The 20,390-nt window shown below is 45.2% G+C and overlaps 1 long non-coding RNA gene across 1 annotated transcript in view; it reads right to left on the reverse strand.

Moving 5' to 3' along the window:
- Positions 1-5,152: 5,152 nt before the first annotated feature.
- LOC138923512 (uncharacterized) overlaps positions 5,153-20,390 on the reverse strand; it is a 47,273-nt gene continuing 32,035 nt past the window's right edge. The window contains exons 2-3 of the long non-coding RNA XR_011437196.1: positions 6,344-6,401; positions 5,153-6,229 (exon numbers count right to left, since the gene is read on the reverse strand). This is a non-coding gene — a long non-coding RNA (uncharacterized lncRNA). The remainder of the gene's footprint in view (positions 6,230-6,343; positions 6,402-20,390) is intronic.

A 20,390-nucleotide genomic window follows, 5' to 3' on the forward strand; every position in this document is an offset into this window, starting at 1 on the left:
ATAGTTCAGTGCTTGGTTATTTATCCATATTATTAGACCAGGTGGCAAAAAAATGAGTCAGCAGCTGGGACAGCAGATGCTGAGAAGGCAGCATCTCTGAAAATAGGAGCATCACACGAAACATTGACGTGCTGAAGGGTAGTCGTCAAGAATAGAATGCAAAGTGGCAAAACTGAGGCTGATTCCAGGAGGGAGGCACCAATAGCCCAGTAGACAGAGAATATGTCAGAGGGGGCAAGCCCAGGACAGCCAGGGCCATAGAAGGGGCCCATGCCAGGCAGTGCCTTCCTGTCACCCATCCCCTACCCCAACACTCCTGAGCAGGGTAAACACAGCACCAGTCAAGTGTGAAGGTTTCTGGCTGCCTCCATCTGCCTTAGCACTCTCCGTGCTCATTCCTCCCTCTGTCTCAGCCTGTGCCCATTTTCTCCTAAGCCCTACGTGGCAAAGGTTAACAGATAACAGGTATTTGCTAAAAAGAAGCTCAGGTGTGACGCCCTCTCACCTCCCTCACCTCACACCTTCAACCAAGGGTAGAGTCCATTTAAAAAGGGACATTAAATGAAGGAAAAGAAGGAGTGAGGGAGAAAGAATGTGCCATTCATTTTTGACAATTCAAAAGGAATACATGTATATGATACCAAGAACAGGCGACAAACCAATTTGTGCAAACAAATAAAAGGAAGAAAGAATACAGCCCACCCATTGAGAGACTACACTGCTCATACGTGGGTGTATATCCCATGCATCCTCTTTTAGATGCATGTAAAAAGATTTCTAATTGGATTATAATGTCACATGCTTTTATAAATTCTTTTTTCGCTTAAATTATCATGAACATCTTTTTTTTTCCTGCTTTATCTCCCCAAACCTGCCCTGTACACAGTTGTATATCTTAGTTGCAGGTCCTTCTAGTTGTGAGGTGTGGGACGCTGCCTCAACGTGGCCTGACGAGTGGTGTCATGTCCGCGCCCAGGATCCAAACCCTGGGCCGCCGCAGTGGAGCGCGCGAACTTAACCACCCGGCCACAGAGCCGGCCCCTCATGGGCATCTTTGACGACACACTTGTTTCTACATCTGTTTAAGCATAAATAGTGTGCAGTGTGTGATACATTGTAAATTAAGGTAAAACCTTCCCACTGTTGGAAAATTAGACTGTTGCCAATTGTTTGTTATTATAAACAATGCTATTAGAAACCGTCCTTAAAAATAAACTTTCTTTTTTAACATTTACGATTTTTTTTCCTTTAGGATAAATTCCTATAAAGTAGACTGCAAGGTCTTTTGACAGACATTTTTTATTTTTGAAAAATTTGAATATTGGTCAGTAAAGAGCCAAGTGTAAGGAATGTGGAAATACCCTCACCCCTGCTTAAACCACCGTCAACTTGTCACAAATCTCGCTTATCTATATATGGTTCCAGTTATCTCTCCCCTGGATTATTTGGAAGCAAATCGCAGAAATACATCATTTCATTCATTATATTTCAACATGTACATCTAAAAGACAGGGCAAGAGCATACTAGTTTTTAAAGCTCTTAGAACATATTTCCAAACTGCCTGCCAAAAAGTTCTGGAACAATTTCCATTCCCACCAACAGCATAGGAATGTGGCTATTTCTCCTCACTTTTGTCAACCCTAGGTGTACACGTCAGTGTCCAGCAAGATGACGGGAGAGAGGACTCAAACACACCAAGCTCAGGCAGACAGTCCAGCAGAGGTGATTAAAGACGGAAAACCAGTTACAATGATATTGGAAAAGCTAAAATGGCAGATACAAGGCCTGGTGAGGCAGCCCAACAGCCAGAAGCTTCCTTTAGCAGCCCTAGAGCTGGAGAGACAAGGGGGCAGCTAGAGTGGCCAGAGCGCTGGGGCCAGGGCACCAGGCTAGAGTTGGGATCCTGGAGGGAGGAACCTCCCGGGGCAACTGAAGTCACAGTGGCTGCTAGAAATGCCACCAGAAACAGAGAGAGGGAATGTCCTGGCTTCTTCCCTCCCTTTGCTCCACTGGCCAACCCTAACCTGAAGCCAGTGGGCACGGGAGTCCGAAAAATGAGTTGGCTGCAGCATCCCCTTGCCCCGCCCCTACCCAATACAAAGCAGGTCGGGAGAAGCCGGGGAATGGATCTGAGAGCCAACAGACCAATAGAGAGCACTCTGGCATTGCCACTTTGGTTTAGCTTTGTTAATGAATATGAGCGATGGGCCCAAAAAATATCTCCAAGTCATGAGGGAAAGGTATGAGATTGACAATATTATAAGTATAGACTACAGAACAAGAAGACACACACTATTAAGGAAAATGTAAATTAGTACAATGCATTTTGAGAGGAATTTATCAATACCTCTCAAAATTTAAAATCACAAGCTGTTCAGCCTAATAATTTCCCTTCCAGAGATTTATGCTACATGAACTTGGCACATAAGAAAGATATGTGTGTGAGGATGTTCATTATGGCATTGTTTATAATAATAAAACACTGGAAACAACTGACAAATCCATAGGTACTCGTTGAAAAACACAAATGACTGAGTTGGAATGATTTCTAAGAGATGTAGCTAAAGAAATAAAAGTTTAAAAAACCCACTGTACGTATTATGCTTCCATATACTTATAAATTAATATGTGTATAAACCATTTCTCAAATTGTGTACAAGTATTTCTCAAACCCCTAGCAGCAGCCATTGCCTTTGGGGAGAGAAAGCAGTGGGGGAATGAGACAGAGATCCATGTACCCTTTGTACTTTTTAAGCTTGTTCACTATGCTGTGCATTAGGCTGAACCATATGAAATTGCCAACATTCTGTCTCTTTTGACCCACAAAACAGCAATTTCATATGGTCTGAACGAACACTCCTTTCTCAATGAAAGAAGGAACTAATTTTTGGAAGATCAGCTATGACATTGGAATGTGAGCTTGGAGTTGACATTTTCGGTAAGATAAGGAGGTGACTGGTGATATGTCACCCCACCCAGTGTCAGGCTGATTCCATGTCTCCTCCCAGTTAAGTTAGAAAAGCCAGTGACATCCTATGAGCTGGATTCTTTCAGAAGAGTTATACGAGGAAGGCTTCTTGATTCTCAAGCCAATATCAACTTTCAAAGAGGCTTAAAATGAAGGAGAGTTGAGAGGCAGCTTGGAGCTGCCCATTTTTCCATCAGCTCTGAATGCTGCCAGATGCACAAAACAAACCCAAACTAGGAAGCAAATTATCTCTCTGCTGCTGTTTGAGGATGCTGTGCCCAGAGCTTAAGTGCAAATTTCTTCACTTTGATAGATAAAAAGAAACTTACGCAAGCTTTAGATGAAGGACAGCCTAAGGCCCTTCACATTCCAGAGCCTGCCAGGAGGGCCGGCCCATGGATGACTAGACTTGTTTTGATTCACCAGGAGCATTGCACAGGAGGGGGTCGGGGAGGTGCTGGGGCAGAACAGCAAAGTGCAGAAGTGGGTAAGGATAAGACCAAGAAAAGCGGCAGAGGTTGGTGGAGCACTAAGAACGTGCAGTACTTTGTACCCATTTTACAGGACAGGAAAATGAAGCTTCAGGATGCCAAATAACCTAGAACCTAGGTCTGTCTTACTCCAAAGTTCGCTTTTCCAGTGGTCACCTGGGACGTGACAAATGTTGAAGATGACAGCTGGTGATGGATGGTGCCACCTAGGAAAAGCTGATGCTGGCGTGGAGTCGTTTGTGGGGCAAGGGCTGCTGGGGGATGGGAAGAGGTGGTGGGCAGCATATCTGGGTCAGGTCATTCATTCCCCTGCTTCAAAACCCTTAGTGGCTCTCCACCACCTTCAGAATACAGTCCAAATTTAGCACAGAGTACAGGGGGTGCCCTGGGCTCTGCCTGCCTTGCCAGTCTCCCCGCTTTCCATCACCTCCACCCCTTACTGGATGCCATTGCCCAGAAGAACCCGACCACCTTGCCTTCCAGAGTGCCCTGTGCCCTCTCAAGCCTCCTGTCTTTGCTACTGCATGTGCTCTTTCCTGCCTTGATCGCCCTCCCCCACACTGAGCATGTGGCCCACTGTAGGACCACTCTCTCATGCTCCTTCCCTGCCCCCCACTCTTTCCGTCCCCAGCTGAGCAGGAGTCCTTTTCTTGACTTCTGTTGCCCCTGCACTTCCCTCTAGGCCAGCACCCCTTCTTCCTCTCTCCCTCCCTCTCTGTCTTGATTTCCTCCTTCTCCCTTCTTCCTATTGTCTTTTATTTCTTCTTTCTTTCGATACATTTCCATTGAGCACCTACTCTATACCAGTTACTAAACTGCACTTCTAAGAGATGTAGCTAAAGAAATAAAAGTTTAAAAAACCCACTGTACGTATTATGCTTCCATATACTTATAAATTAGTATGTGTATAAACCATTTCTCAAATTGTGTACAAGTGTTTCTCAAACCCCTAGCAGCAGCCATTGCCTTTGGGGAGAGAAAGCAGTGGGGGAATGAGACAGAGATCCGTGTACCCTTGGTACTTTTTAAGCTTGTTCACTATGCTGTGCATTAGGCTGAACCATATGAAATTACCAACATTCTGTCTCTTTTGACCCACAAAACAGCAATTTCATGGGGATGAAAGTTGAGTAAGAAAGGTCCTTTTCTTCATGGAGCTCATGGTCAAGAGCAAGAGGCAGACAGAGACTGAAAGCTCAGTTACCAAACATTTCTAAACGTCCAGCACTATGTTATTCTTTCAGCACTCATTACCTCACTTAACCAACACTGCAGTCCTACGAGGTAGGGACTTTTGTTTTTCAAAGGAGAAGACTGAGGTAGGATCACAGTTTGAACCCAGGCCATCTGTCATTAGATTCTGTCATTAGATTCCTAAGAAACAAGATAAATGAAGAGTTTAATAAGAATGCAACAAATGAAACAAAAGCACGCAGAAGCCTAAACCTAGCTTGGGACAGATAGAACCTTCTAGGACGAGATGATGCCTCAGAGGGTGATGCTTTAGATAGGGGTTAGCATGGGCAAAGGCGTGTAGGTGAGGAGAAGGGAGGCTCCCGCAAAGAACCCCAGGCAGTGGGATATCTCTGGGATGCATGCCTGAGGTTGGAATGGGGGAGGAGAAGCAGTGGCCTGGCTGCAGAGAACTTCATTTGTCAGCACTTGAGTGACCGTAGTGACAGGAAACATGTGTAAGATGCAGGGCGACTGAAGAGAGTTTAATGAAGGGACTATTACAAGGATGTGGGAGGGTTAAGGGAAACCATGAAGGGCTGATAAGACACCTGGGCTAGCAAATTAGCCAAGGAGCCATCACCTCCCCTAGGCCAGAAGGAGCAGAGGAAGAGACAATTACCAGAACCCAAGACAGAACAGCGGCTGTAGCTTTAACACTAGAGACCCCATCCCACCACCACTGGAGCTGGAGCCTTTGTTAGAAGAATCCATGGGTGGGAGACTGGAGAATAAATAATCTTAGCTTCTTTCTCCTCTTGCTCTCTGATATCCTTCTGGTGCCTCCCAATGGCCAAACCCAACCAGAAGCCAGAGGGCAAATGAGCCCAGCTGAGTCAGTCCGTGAGGTCAGTATTCTAGGTCAGAGAAGGGCGGAGAAAGGTGGCAAGTGGATCTGGAAAGAGAGATGGAGACTACCCAGCACTTCCAGGTTAAGGAGTTGCTATTTCATCCCATTAATGACAGGCACCATAGAAGGGTTTTAGGTAGGGAGGCAACATGGTCAGCAACTTGCATGAGAAGGCTAAGGTTTAAAACATGAGCTCATCCAGCAGGGCTCCAGACATCTCGAGCAAGATAATGGTCTGCAGTGAGGAATTCTTCAAGATTTCCTTTACAGATACACACGTAAAAACAAAACTTCCAACTACATCAGGCTAAATGAAGGCCTCTTCGGTGAGAGTTGCTGGATTAGACTGAGAGAGGCTGGACACCAACAATATTTGTGTTTAGATTAATTGGATATTTTAATAGCACTCATTTTTATTTACTCAATTTGGCTTAGAAGAGGCTACTGTGGTCCTTTCTCAAGGCACTTCTGTAGGTTTTCCTGTTGAATTTTTCTCCCAGAGCCACTAAGCTTTGGCCACTTGCAAAGAGAGCTGAGGAAGGTGTTCTTATTCTACTTGATCAAGGTTTCCAAGGGCTGTGGTCTCTATTACTCATCTCTCCTATCTTGCACTAGAAATATCTTGGTCCTGCAGTTGGCTGGATCAACCAGGGAAGTCACATGCACGGTGGCTGGCTGAGAAGATGCTGAAAAACAAAACAAGAAACGTGGTCATTTGGGGAAGAGGATGAGGGTAAATGGGGCAGCAAAGAGCTGGTATTTCTTTTGAGAAGCAACATGGAGGAACAAAATGCACTCACTCCTTGGGTCCCAGCTCCACATTTCCCACTGGTATGGGCAAACCTCCATGACCTTCATCTGTAAAATGGAAATTCGTTCAATTAAAATTTAATTGCTCCCTGCAGCGTGCCACACATTGTTCAAGGCATTTACAGAACATCAGCAAACAATAATAATACCCCTTCTTCAGAAAGTTTGAAGGAGTTACTGAGGTAGTATATGTAGACTTACCTGGTGACAATCCATAAAAGGTGCTGAATCAGACGTAACTGCAGTGATGATGGTGTTCCTCATACATGGACCACAATGATACAAGAATGTGCCGAGAGGAGGAGAGTTAACAGAATGATCATTGGATGTCTCACTTGTCTGCTGGGCCATGAGCTCCATGAAGCCAGGGACCACATCTACCTCACTCATCTCTCTGAATCCCTAGCACAGTCCCTCACACATAAATATTTGGTTATTAATAAGAAATTATTCTCAATCAATTATTGCCAATTAAGTTACCAAATCCATTCAAAGTTTGGTGTTCTTCGTCTGTAAACACCCCCTGACCTAGAGTCCTGACAACTAGAGAAAGTACAAAGCGCTGGATACAATTCCTGGTCCACAGAGGTGCTCAGGAAACCCAATCAGTTCCTGCAGGCCACTTCCTATTTGTGGACTCAGCCCAGCTGAATTTGCTCACCTAGGGTTCATGAGCAGGAGAAGCTTCGGAGCTCCTCCAGTGGTTCCCCACGTGTATAGGAGAGGAATTAGGCATAGTGATGTGAAGGGATGTGCCCAGAGCCACTTGCTCAATAAGAGACAGAGCTCAGACTGGGCCAAGCTGGAGGAGGGATGCAAGAGACAGGCTGGTCAATGCCTTCAAGGTATGTCTCGTGTAATTAGGGAGATAAGACACTCACTGGTGAAAGAGTTAAGTCCATATAGCAGATTGAAGGTCAAGTGCTGATGGAATCTCAATCTTGGGGAGAAGAATGTGAACGGGAAGGCGGGAGAAGGCCATGTGGAGAAGCTGGGACTTCAGCTGGGCTTTGAGGGGAGTGAGTGGAGGAGATGGGGAGGGACTTACAACCAGAGGGAACAGCATGAGCTGCCCATGGCTATTCTATGGGGCAAATCATGGCATTCAGCCTGAAGAAAACCAGTACCTTAAGCCTGAGGGTGATGCTGGTCAAGTTGACTAATATTAAAGTAAATGAGTTTTAATGTTAAAAAAATAAGCTGGTGCAGAAATGAAAATTTGCTTTTCTCTCGAAGGAGAATTTTCCTGAACTTCCAGTCTGCTCTTGGTAAAGAGATTATGGAAAGTTTTTTCTTTAAGCAGTCTAGCAGAAGGGTAGGGATTTTCTGTTTTATCAAAGTTTCCTGTACTGTTTATCAAGTCTTTAATCACAGGTGTTAAAGTCTCACAGCTATTTAATCTTCTGGATTTTCCTAAAAATCGTTAATTGTCACTATCGTTAAAAGGATAACCAAACATTGTTTCAAAGGGACCTACAGTATTATACGAGTTAATGTTATTGATATAAGTGTTTTTAAAAAAATTATATAACATTCCTAAAATTCTGATCTGTCCTGGTTGTCAAGCATAATTCTGGTTATTATTTTAAGGTGTTGTATGTCACAAAATTAACCAAATTTCTTTGTCAATTTCCATTTTTGAGTCTTGTTGTTTGCAGAGTTATTGTTTCACTCTGATGCTTTTTGCTTTTGCAAATATGTTTCATCTTCAGAGAGATTCATGGAAAGGATTCTCACACTTTTACTCTGGAATGCAGGTTTCTGATGAACTTTCTGATTATAAAACTGAACTGGGTAAGAAATTACAGGAATCTAATGAAGAAACTGGTGACCTCATAAATCTGCTAACAGAAGATTAAGATCAAGAATCGATTATACAGGAGTGTATTAACTGATGAGGATGATTATAATTTTTTATGACTGTTTGAAATATTGTTGATTTTTTGATATTTTGCTTTGTTTTCTCAGGTTTAAGGAAATCTTTTTCTCTTATGCTAACTATGACTTATAGCAACTTGGTGAAATTATACCTTTGTGAGCAGAACTGGAAACATTTTTCTCCCTACCTTATCCCTCCAGAATTTGGAAACTTAGTGAGTGAGTGAGTATGGTTATTTCATGGCAATATAGTTATTTGCATAAGTTCAATAAGAATCTGTTCCCCTTATAACGGGACACAATTGGAAGCATTGGTAATATTACCAAGGCTTTGACTGGAATGTCATATTTGAGAGAAACATACAGACTCAGATATGACAGTACTGCATTTGAGGGATAGGGTTGACTTTCTGAAATAAAGCTGCTTGGAAATATTGGCCTGGTACATTGTTTACAGAGATTCCAGCACTCTTACCTGCTAAGTAAGGAAGCTCGCTTATCTGGCAGGTGCAAGGAACCTCGAAATATTTGGGGGGACCTGGAGAAGAGAGAAGCCCACCCAAATCTGTGGGTATTGCAGGCAAAATCTGATGGCAAGTCCTTGGCTTGGCTTTTCTGGCCTCAAGAGGCCTTTAAAGTTCAATCTGAAATTCCTCATAAAAAAATTCCAGGAGAGCAGATTTAAGAGCCTGCATGATCAATTGCTATTCTTGCTGCACTTATGTAAATAATTGGACCAAGTTTTATTGAAACTACACTTATTGTGCAAACCAGTTAGTCTTAATTTGGCTATCTTTGGTAAAAATGAAGGTGATTTTAGAGAGAAAAATTATGTTTCAGTAAAAAACTATAATACACATTTTTGGATATTAGATCCTAGTTGTGCTCATTGTCTTTGAGGGTTTTTTCCTACCTGTAAACTGGACTGGATCCTGGATTCTTCCTGTCTGAAATATCTGGCTACAAATCCCCAAAGTATCGTTTTCGATCTTTTCCCTCATTTTCATTTGGAATCATTGAGAATTGAACCTGCCCTTTTTCCTGAAGCCTTGCAAACTAAAACTGAACAACTTGAAATAAATTTGAGATTCCTGTCTGTTGCTGTGTAAGCTGTAAGCCACTCAGAAAGATACCTGAATGCCTGATGACATCATCAGAGACATTTCAAGCTGCAAAAGATGCTTCAACTCTGACATCTAGAAATCTTGACTGGCTGCCCCGTGGGCTCAGGAACTGGTTTATAATTTGCTCCAACAATTAACCTTGTTTTTCTTTTTATTTCCATAGAAATACTATTAAATACCTGATGGCTTGCTTCCACAGTATACGCCCAACTTTCAGAGCCCACCTGCATCACTGCCTTCTAAAATGGATTTAACTGAACTGATCTATTATCAGGGCTAAGAAATGTGTTCCGTGAGATGAAACAATCTACCACTCAGCTTCTGGACTATGAAACTTCTTAAAGTTTCAAAGGACTGTAAAACTTAAAAGTTTCAAAGGCAGGACTGGGGGAGGCTGGAATTGGCCACTGCAAGATAGGTCTCTTTGGCATGAGGATTATTTGGGGCTGGTTACTTTTAAAAACTGCAGACATGAGAGAAATTCTGAAAAGCAGAATTTAACCCTTTGTGAAGAGACGTTTACCTTTGTGAAGGAAATCTCTATCTGTAAAGATGTCTCCCTCTCTGTACCAGGAAGAAGGGGGGGTGACCTTATCTCTAGAAACTCTTATCAATGCAGAAGGCAAGGATTTAAATCTGCATAATAACCTTCCTCTTTTTTACTGTGCTTTTCTGGTAATCTCCCACAACTGACTCCCCCAACCCCCAACATCCTCCTTTGTCTTTAGTTGAGGATGGTATTTAAGGGGAGAGCTTCCACCATTCAGCGAGTTGCTCAGTTTGCCTTAGCCTCTCCTACGTATACATGTTATAAAGCTTTGTTTAATTTTCTCCTGTTATTCTGTCTAATGTGAATTTAATTCATTGTCCAGCCCGAAGGACGTAGAGTGGGTAAAGGAAATGTCTTCCTCCCCTACAACACCCAACCCTGCTGTTCTGTACTGCAAATGAAGTGGGAAAGTTGGGACTCTGGTCCAAGGAGGACATAACATGACTCAGGATATCTCACTCCTTCGAGGTGGTCACCTGCTCTAAGCAGCAGAGTTTGGCTGTGCATTGCAGACCAACCGCCCTGAGGCCATCACAGAGCCAAGGCCACTGCCCCACTGTATTAATCACATTTCTTTCTATATTTTCTGATGCTTTGTCATCATGGGGCCTTGCTGACTCAAGAGAGACTGCCATTCCCAGGGCTAGCCAATTTCTAGAGATAGTAAAGGACCCCCGTGCAAATGCTCCTTTCACATGCAAACCAACACATCCAAAGCCCACAGTCCAAACACCTCCTTTACTGGGCTCTCACAGGGTGTTATGCTCCAGGCCAATATTCCCCTGCCCTTATCACCCCAGATCCAGGTCCTAGACAACTCAGGACAGCCCCTACACCCAGAGCCTGCTGAAATTATTCAGCCTAGCCAATTCTAAGCCTGCTTACCCTGCCTCATTTGTTGCTTCCACAGAAACCACAGTACAGGCTCTTGCCATGTTTTCTCCCCCTCTCTCTGCCTCCTGACTGACTCTGATGCTTCTCTGTGTGCCATGATGTGCCCCTTCCTCTTGGGAATTGTCAGTAACAAACTATCTTTTCAAGGGCTGTCATCTCCTGTGTCCTTGGGCCTCACTGTATCTGAACAATAATGAAACCCACATTTTAAAACACCCACCTTGGGCAGAAGGCTGGAAGTGGTTGGGCTATGTTTGGAAATTGCTTAGCTTTGTCTTAGACCGGGACAAAGGGTCTTTGCCTGCTCTCAGTCTTTGGATGTCCTGAAGCTTCTGTTTCTGTGGGATTAACAGAATCAAAGAAAGGCCTAGGGCAGAGAGGTGAGTCGTTGACAATTTGGCAGGTCCTGAAACACAGAGAATTAACACTTGTAAGGGTTTCTCATGTGTCTCTGCTCTGCAGTGAAATTTGTCAGAATCCAAAGCCTATGTACATTCTCTCCATAAAATCCCACAGCCTTCTGAAATTGAGGTGTCTACAACACAGGTCAAAGAGCAGCAAGATCTGTGTCGGAAGACCCCACTCTTCCTCCTGTGTGTCTCCTTTACTCTCACACTACTGCCACACTCACAACACATCTGATGCCAGAAGTGTGGGTTTTCCACACACCAAGCAGTTTGGCGAAACCAGCTGGGTGTCCCACAATTTAACTCAGTTCTGACACTATCCACCTGGAGACAGCATCAGACCCCACAGGTTGAGGGCTCAGCCCCTTAGGCTGCCCCTCACTTCAGATGCCAATCACAAGTAGTACGTCTCCAGGTTGGTTACTCACAACTTCTGTCGCACTTGGCTACAAACTGGAGGTTCCCACGACCCCCTCCTCAGATGTGACTAATATGCTGGAGCAGCTCACAGAACTCAGGGAAACACTTATGTTTACCAGTTTATTAAAGGATATGTTAAAGAATATGGATGAGGGGCCGCCTCTGTCCTGTAGTGATTGAGGCCGGCACATTCCACTTCAGCAGCCTGTGTTCATAGGTTCAGATCCCAGGCGCAGACCTACACCACTAGTCAAGCCATTCTGTAGTGGCAATCCACATACAAAACAGAGGAGGATTGGCACAGATGTTAGTTCAGGGCTACTCTTCCTCAGGAGAAAAAAAAGCCTCTCAGTTTGAAAACCCCCCCCACACACACAAAAAAGAAGAGGAATATGGATGAACACGCAGATAATGAAATACGTAGGGCGAAGTCTGGGAAGGTCCCCAGCAGGAGCTTCTGTTCCCATGGAGCTGGGAGGCATCATCCTCCCAGTATGTGGATGTGTTCACCAACCTGGAAGCTCTCCAAAGCCTGTACTTTTGGGACTTTCATGGAGGCTTCATCGTGTAGACATGATCAATCATTAATTCCATTTCCAGCCCATCTCCCCTCTCTGGAGAACGAGATTAGGGCTGAAAATTCGAAGCTCCTAATTATGGCTTGGTTTTCCAGATGACCAGCCCTCATCCAGGAGCCCACCCAGAGTTACCTTATTAGACCAAAAGACACTCCTATCACCTAGGAAATTCCAAAGGATTTAGGAGCCCTGCATCAGGAACTGGGGTCAAAAGCCAAAATTTTGACCAAAAGATGCTCCTAATGCTCTTATCACTCAGGAAATCACAGGGAGCTCTGTGCCAGGGACTGGGGGCAGAGACCAATATACATATATTCTATTATCTTACAAGATCCGACCTATGAAATTTGCATCCTTTTGAATAAATATATTTGAAAATAGAGTACATACATCCCTGCTTTCTTAAGTGAAGTTACTTCAGAGGTGACACAGCAGGTCATATAACAAACATCCAAGATAAGAATACTTACGCTCTTAGTGAAGGCCTGAAGCATGTTCTCACCTGTCAGAAGAATACGTGAGCTTTCGTATCCAGATAATACCTATTTTGATAGTTTGAGTCATTTGTTTTATTTTTTTCTAGCTTTTTGGAAAGTTACAGTGATCCTAATTTTTATTGGTATAATTAAGAGTCAGATGTCTTTAGTGACTCCCCCATCCTCCTTTACAGATGGGGCAAATAAGGTTTAAAGAAGCTAAGTGCCAAAAGATTGATGGATAGAAAATAATGGAGCTGGGATTAGAAACCAGGCTGCCAAAGCCTAATTTCTTCATCTCACGTCTGTACTGAACTAACATGGTCAGGTTTGTGACTTGTGGCAACTGGCGTGTTGCTGAGTTTTCCCTAAAGCACTGCTCATCCGTAATGCTGGTGGAATGAAACGAAATGCCGCAAAATTTAGAGAGTAGCGGAGTCAAGCTGCAACTAGTAGATTCTATGATACACTTCCCGATACGACACCTTATCATCACTCATTTAGGGAGAGTGTACTCCACAGACATTTCCCTGCGGGAGAATTTCGCCAACTCTGAGAGCGTTTATCCTGCTTTTTGTTGCTTTGTTTTATTTTCCCAAATGTCACGCATAGCAGTTTTTCACCAACACTGCCTAACGAAGAGCTTGTCTCAGTGAGAATCCAGGGCCTGCCTGGTTGGAGTTTTGGAGTTGAGAGACCCAGAGCTGTGCAAACCTTTGCCTCAGCGCTTCTACCTCAGCAGTCTTTCAGAGTGACTGATCTCGAACTCACTTCGCCTCTTCAGCACAGCAGATTTGGTTCATAACCGGTAAGACCACCCCACTTTCTAGTGTACTGAGATTTGGTTGTGGGGCTAGAGGGCTGAGTTCTATTCCCAGACCTGCTACTTAGGAGCTGTGTGACCATGGGCAAGTCATCCAATCTCTGTGAACCTTAATTTCAGTCAACTCACTCAGAAGCTTCTGCTAAGTACCAGGCCCCAGGCTAGGGCCCACAGTGTAGACGTCAAGAGTATAGGTTTTGGAGCCAGACAGACCTGGGTTCACATTCCAGCCCATCGCCTTCCTAACCGACCTGTGGCCTCAGGACAGCCACTTACCTTCTCTAATCTAATATCAGCCAGCATCCTGAGACGGCATGCCTTCTCCATCACCCAACAAGAGTGGAGTAGGCATATACCACATATCAGGTCTCCAGCCCCAGGTCAAGTGAAGAGCAAACAAAGCAATCCCAGACACAGGGCAGTGTTACCACAGCAGGCAGCATGAGTCGCTGACACACACTAACCCAGCTACCCTCACAGCACCTATGAGGTAGGCACGCTCACTATCCCTGGCCCGCAGCCAGGAAATTGGGTTGTAGAGAGGTTAAACAACTGGCCTAAGGTCACACAGCTACTAAGTGGCCGAGCCAGGATTCAAAACCAGCCAGTCCAGCTCCAGAGTTGTGGCCCATGGCCCTGCACAGTTTTAGGCTCTCCAGTGACCCTCCCACAACTTCAGCCACAGCTTCCTGTCTACTATCTGCCACCACTCTTGTCCCTTTCAGTGGTCTTTCCACCCAATTCTCTGCCCGTGTGCCTCCTTGCATACAACCCTCCAACGGTTCCCCATTAGCTTCAGGATCAAGGCCAGACTCCCCATCAGAACCTAAAAGCCAACAAGTCCTGCCCTCGAACAACTTCTGCAGGCTCAGATCTCATTAAGACACACTCTCCCCACAACTACCACCCCCTGCACATGCCCAGCACATGACATCATCCCAGGACCTTGAACTTCTGTGCTTTTCCTTACTCTGCTCCCTCGGCTGTCCTCCTCTCCTCCCCTCCGCCCACACCAGGCCACCATGCCCAATTTAATTTTCTATTTTTGGGGTGAGGAAGATTGGCCCTGAGCTGAAATCTGTTGCCAATCTTTCTCTTTTTGCTTGAGGAAGATTGTCACAGACCTAACATCTGTGCCAATCTTCCTCTGTTTTGTATATGGGACACCTCCACAGCATGGCCTGATGAGCAAACCCACAAACCCCGAACTACTGAAGCAGAGCATGCAAACTTAACCACCATGTCACCAGGCCAGCTCCCCCAGTTCATTTTTTAACATAACGCTTACTAGGATTTTCTTTTTAATACAGAGATGTCAAAACAAAAAAAAAACAAAAACAATAATGAAAAACAAACCTCCACTACCTGTTGGGATGTATTTATACATATATCAAAAGTAATACATTCCCGGGGTGTATCTGTCTATTATGGCTGCCATCACAAAGTACCACAGACTGCGTAGGTTGAACAATAGAAATTATTTTCACACAGTTCTGGAGGCTAGAAGTCTGAGATCAAGGTGTCAGCAGGGTTGGTTTCTTCGGAGACCTCTCTCCTTGGCTTGTAGGTGGCCGTGTTCTCCCCGCATCTCCTGCGTGTGTCCGTGTCCCCTGTGTCCGTCTCCACCCAAATCTCTTCTTACAAAGAAGACAGTCATGTTGGATTAGGGCCCATCCATATGACCCCATTTTCACTTAATCACCTCTTTAAAGACCCTATCCCTAAATACAGTCACATTTTGAGGAGCGGAAGATTAAGACGTCAACATATGAAATTTGTAGGGGACACAACTCAGCCCATAACACATGGTTAGACAATTCCAGAGGAAGAGAAGATACAAATAATAACAATGCATTTTTCTGTTTCCCATGGCTTTCCCCAGAGGAAACCACTATGAACATTTTCTTGGGATTCCCACCCACCTAATTTATATGCACAGACCAGCATATCAACCTCTCCTTCTCATTAAACCATTTAGAGAAATAGGATCATAATTTCCAGGGTTTTGCATCTTGCTTTTCCCACCTAATAATATAGCTTGGTTGTCTTTCCACAGCAACATGTACAAATCTGCCTCACTCTTTATGGGCGACTGCACACTCCAGCAGAAGGAGGAACTGACTCTATCGAACTGGCCCCTGAGGATGCATGCTTTGGTTGTTTCCTATGCTTTCACTGTTACAATGACAGGGAACACCATTACACGTGCATCTGGGCAAACTTTTGCGAGGAAATCCACAGGCTAAATTCCTATCAGATTGATTGCTGGGCCAAAGGATATTTGCAGCCTTCATTTTGGTGGGTTGTGCCAAATCTCCACCTATGAAAAGCACCCCAGTGTATGCTCCTACCAAAAGTGGATGAGAGAGCCCACTCTAATGGGTGGCAACTCATCTTAGAAACATAGTTTCAAACTCTTCGTAATTTCTCTGTTGAGTCTTGATCCCTCCAGGCAAGTTGAACAGTGGCTCTCTTCAGATCTCCCGAAAGCCCTCTGTCTCTGTTATGGTACCCACAACAGCTTCCTGCAAGCGTTTATATAGCTATAAATTCCTTAAGAGCAGAGAAAAGCCGCCTTCACCTCTGTAGGCCCATACCTGGATCATAGCAGGTGCTCATTAAAGTTGACTGAATTGTGGACTGACTCCTGGGGTTCCTAATCTTACCATCCTACAAGTCTAGGCTGGGGATAGTGTTTTATTCTCCTGTGTCGCTAGGCCTGAGCACAGCACCTGACACAGATTCGGTATTCCAGAAAGAGTTCTGGGATGGAGCATGTTCCCAGGAAGCCAGCTCAACCATGATGGACTAATTCTGCTTGTTTCTACAGTTGTCCCCTCTGCCCCTTGAGGGAGACAGAGAGAGAGGGAGGGAGAGGAAGCACCATGTTTATATCCATGTATGGATGTGTAGATGCTCGGAAAATAATCTGAAGTACACACTAGGACTGCCCCCCAATAATTCCATAGTCCAGGCAAGAGTACACATGGGGTCCCATGTCCCATATGTTTAAATATGTAGAAATCATAGATCAAATTGGGAAACTATTAAATAAAATACGTTCTATTCATCCTCTAACAAGTATGCTTTTCTATGGCTTAGAAGGTCAGGAGGAAATGTAGAGTTCTTGGGCTCCTCAGAGCTCAAAGCTGGAGAACAGAAGCATGAAGACAGGAGGGAGTTGTCCCCGCTTCACCACCACCATCCAGCTCCTGCTCCACTCCCAGGGCCCAGCCCCCAGCCCTCGGTCCTCAGTCTGTCCCCTCTCTTCTCACCCACAGCTCCCACCCCTTGGCATGAGGAGCCTCAGGTGCACACGTGTGAACATCCCAGCCTGCGCATCGCAGTCCTGTCCTGGCGGCACACACACCAGCAGCATGGCCTACCCTGCGAGAACAGGCCCATGCAGGTGGAGAAGTGGGCTGGGGACATTTGGGCAATGACTTCTGGGTCTTGGGTGTCCCACAGGTCTAGAAGGAGGGTGGACACTAGCTCTTAGTGGACAAAGCCCCTTTGCCCCACACACTCCTCACCTGGTAGAGAGAGGCTGGGCCTCAGGGGGATGAGGCAGGGTGTTACCTTCCTGCGGCTGCTGTAACAACTTATCACAAACTTAATAGCTAAACACAAGACAAATGCATTCTCTTACAGTTCTGGAGGTCAGAGGTCCAAAACAGGTCTCACCGGTTAAAACAAGGCTTCAGGAGGGCTGCGTTCCTTTCCGGAAGCCCCAGGGGAGAACCTGTTCCCTTGCCTTTTTCCTCATCTGGAGGCTGCTCACCTTCCTTGGCTCATGATGCCCTTCCTCCATCTTTAAAGCCAGCCTCGGTGCATCTCTTCCACAGTCACATTTCCCTCTGACCACGGCTGGGAGGGATTCTTGCCTTTTAAGGGGTCATGTGATTAGATTGGGCTCATCTGGACAATCCAGGATACTCTCCCAACTTCATCTTCTTAACCTTAATCACATCTACAAAGTCCCTTTGCCACGTAAGACAACATATTCACAGGTTCTAGACATTAGGACACAGCCATCTTGGGGAAGGGGTGATGTTATTCCGCCTGCCACGGGCAGGGACCCATCTTGGTTCTGAAGGGGAGCAGAATTTGTCACCCCAAAATGTGTCTCTTTAGCATGAGGATTATTTCAGGCTGATTATTTTTAAGAAACAAAAGACTCAAGAAGAGCTTTTACTGCCTAAAACCATCTGGATAAAGGACCTATGCCAGGGAGAAAGCTATCACCAGACACGTCTACAAAGAATATGAGCTAGGTGTGGTCAACAGAGAGAAATTTAGCAAGGCCAGTTTGATCAAAGTCCTCTCTGTGTCCCATTGTCTCTGCATAGCATGGCAAATGTTTATTTACCACGCATTGGCTTTTCCATCTTCCCAAGAATTGTCTTCCTTCCTTTTGAAGTCCAACTCCTACCCACTTCTATTCAGCTCAGAATAGCATACACACCTCATTTTGCTTGACAGTCTCTGGAATCTCTCATGCTTATGTGGATTCCCCATATGTACAAAATTTAATTTGATTTTCTCCTGTTAATCTGTCTCATGTCAATTTCATTCTTAGACCAACCTGAAGAACTTAGAAGGGTAGGGGGCAGATTGTCCCCCTTCCTCCCTGACAAAGACAAAGCAAAGCAAGGCCCAAAATTCTAAAAATAGCCCACTGTTTCCACTGTGATCTGGAGACTTCTGGGAGGTTCCTGAGATCCTTTCAGAGGTTCACAAAGTCAAAACTATTATCTTAATACAGTAAGATGCTATGTGCTTTTCAGTCACTTCCTCGGGAGTGGACACTGGCGGTTTCCAGAGGCTGCAGGCGTTTCACGACAGAGTGAACGCAGCAGCGGTCAGCAGAACCAGCTGGCTTCCCCAAGCCAGACGCGAAAGAGATTTGTAAAAATGTGAAAAATGCCACTCTTCTAATTATTTTCCAAAATACAGTTATTTTTCATAAAAATGTTTCAGTTAACATGTCAAGAGTCTATTATTCTTTTTAAATAACAGTTTTAAACTTTCTCAGTTTTAATTTCTAATACAGTAAATATTGATACTCATAACTCACAGAAACAAAAGCTTCTAGAGCTTCTCAATAATTTTCAAGAGCGTAAAGGGGTCCTGAGGACAAAATTTTTGAGACCACAGTACCTGGCAGTCAAGAGGGCAGGGTTACTTCCCACCCAAAGGGACTCGGTAAGGACTGGATGGTCCTGGCTTGTCCAGCAGGGCTAGAGTCTGGGCTGGGGCGGTGGGGGAGGGGGGCGACAAGTGAGCAAAGGAGGCAGGAGGGTCTCCCAACACACCTGCCAAGGAAAGCCCCCAGTGCGTAAAGAAAGGTGAGCCTGCTGCCATGGTGTTTTAGAGATCCCACTCTCTCGGCCCTCAGAATAGTCTGGAGGGAGTGGGCAGTGAGGCCCCTTCCTAAATTTCTAACTTGCTGATTCAGTGATGTAAAGAATTCTAGAGAAGCAGGTTTGAATCGAAGGACGCAGAGTGTGGTCTGAGGTGTGTGTGGGCTCCTTGTTACCACGTACAATGGAGAAAATTGGTTTCAAGTCGCTAAGCAAATCTGGGATATATAAGAAGATGCTTAAGAGAGTACCTCTTAAAAGCTCTCATCACAAGAGAAAAAAATGTGGAACTATTTGTAGTGGTGGATGTTATCTAGCCTTATTGTGGTGATCATTTTACAATATATACAAATACTGAATCATCATGTATACCTGAAACAAACATAATGTTATAAGCCAATTATATTTCAATTAAAAAAAGAAGAGCCTTTATTAACGGAATTTTTTTTAAAAAGTACAGGATAGTGATTTCAGTCCTTTGGAAGCAAAGGGCTGTGGACCGGAAGCCTGACTTTGCCACTTACTGGCTGTAGTGGGTGGGCAGTTCTTTAACCTCTCTGGGCCTCAGTTTTCTCATCTATAAAATGAGAATTAAAAATAGCCCCTACTAGGAAGATTGGCAACAGACGTTAAATCTTCCTCATCAAAAAATAAATAAATAAATAAAAATAGCACCCCTACTTCTTAGGGTTGTTGTGAGAATCCAACCAGCAGGAAGCATGTAAAATACTTAACACAATGTGTTAATAAACTGTCTTTTTTATGGAGGTGTGGGGAGAGGGAGTGGTGGGAAGTTCTTTTTGGAGGTGGCTATCTCTCGGTCTGGAAACTTTTATCATTCCTTTTAAATTTACTTTCCCTCTCCCACCCGGGACAGACTTAGTCACCCACTTGGCAGCCGCAGCCTTGGTTGTTCACACGCTTGCCTCATCTCACCTGGGCAAGGAAAACTGCCCCTGGGCTGTTCGGAACCGGGGCCGAGGGGCGGCGCCCCAGACCCACCAGCCCTGCCCCTCCCGCGCCCGCTCCAGCCCCACCGCCTGATGTCGCCCGATGTGCGCGGGGCCAATCAGCGCGGCCGCCGCCCTCGGCAGGTACCTGGCTGGCCCCTGCTCCAGAGAGCCCCGCGGGCCAAGGAGGAGGCAGGAGGCGGGAGTTCCGGCCGCGCTTCCATCACCTGCGCTGGCTCACCCAGCCTTCCTGGAGCCTGACCCCCGCCCTGGCTGTCATCTCGCCCAGCTCGCCCATCCCACTTCTTTTGTCGGCCCCCTCCCGTTAAAGACAGTTACCTTGATTCCTAAGAGGGAAGGGGGGGTGGGAGAGGAAGGGGGCCACCAGCAGGAGGGCATTTCTTACAAGTTTGGTCTTGAGCCAGCTTTTTAATTTTTTTCCCTGAGACCCAAACAGGCTTTTTCCACTCTGCTGGGAAACATTGTCACAGGGAGGCAACTGTACAGAAGAGGAAATGGAAACCTGGGGAAATCGGCTGGTTCTAAGAAGAGACAGTGGGAGGAGGGTGTCATG

The sequence above is a fragment of the Equus caballus genome, chromosome 3, assembly GCF_041296265.1.
Source record: "Equus caballus isolate H_3958 breed thoroughbred chromosome 3, TB-T2T, whole genome shotgun sequence".
NCBI classification, from domain to species: domain Eukaryota; kingdom Metazoa; phylum Chordata; class Mammalia; order Perissodactyla; family Equidae; genus Equus; species Equus caballus.